Source organism: Abramis brama (assembly GCF_963993115.1).
Source record: "Abramis brama genome assembly, chromosome: 7".
NCBI classification, from domain to species: domain Eukaryota; kingdom Metazoa; phylum Chordata; class Actinopteri; order Cypriniformes; family Leuciscidae; genus Abramis; species Abramis brama.
The window spans coordinates 120,201-121,200 of record NC_139969.1 but is presented as its reverse complement, the minus strand read 5'-3'; the positions used below and the strand labels follow the sequence as shown (position 1 = coordinate 121,200).

The 1,000-nt window shown below is 40.2% G+C and overlaps 1 long non-coding RNA gene across 1 annotated transcript in view; it reads left to right on the top strand.

Moving 5' to 3' along the window:
- Window positions 1–1,000, top strand: part of LOC311087635 — a 13,709-nt gene that overhangs the window by 11,820 nt on the left and 889 nt on the right. The gene's annotated exons all lie outside the window — the stretch shown is intronic.

The following is a 1,000-nucleotide window of genomic DNA, read 5'->3' as shown; positions in this document are numbered from 1 at the left end:
CTAACATTTAATTATAGAAGTCTATGATGTGTTATGTGTATGCTAGGCCAAAGAGATGTGTTTTTAGTCTAGCTTTGAACTGACAGAGTGTGTCTGCTTCCAGAGTTTTGGTGCTAAATAGGAGAAGGATCTACCGCCTGCAGTCGATTTTGATATTCTTGGTATTATCAACTGGCCGGAGTTTTGAGATCGCAATAGACGTGAAGGACTATAATGCGTTAAGAGCTCGCTCAAGCACTGCGGAGCTAAACCATTTAGTGCTTTGTAAGTAATCAGTCTGAGTATCATCAGCATAACAGTGAAAACTAATGCCATGCTTCCTAATGATATCTCCCAAGGGTGTGTGTGTGTGTGTGTGTGTGTGTGTGAGGGTAGCATGTACAGAGTGAACAGCAGCGGTCCTAGTACTGAGCCTTGTAGTACGCCATACTGAACTTGTGATCGATGAGACATCTCTTCATTTACTGCTACAAACTGATAACGGTCAGATAAGTATGATTTAAACCATGCTAATGCAATTCCACTAATGCCAACATAGTTGTAAAATTATAATTTTCTCTATAATATTATCAATCGTGTAAGTGAAGAAGTTCATAAAGTCATTACTGCTGTGCTGCTTGGAAACGTCTGGGGTTGAAGCTTTATTTCTTGTTAGTTTAGCCACTGTTTCAAATAAATACCTAGCGTTGTGTTTGTTTTCTTCTAATAGGTTTGAAAAATAAGCAGATCTAGCAGCTTTTAAGGCCTCTCTGTACGCGATCGAGCTCTCCTTCCATGAAATACGAAAAACCCTCTAGTTTTGTTTTCTTCCAGTTACGCTCCATTTTTCTTCATATGAACTGGTTTTCTCTCACTCACTCACTCACTCACACACACACACACACACACACACACACACACACACACACACACACACACACACACAAACATATTTTGGTGTCTGTCTGTTCCTTCATATGCACTGGTTTTCTCTCTCTCTCTCACTCACTCTCTCTCTCTG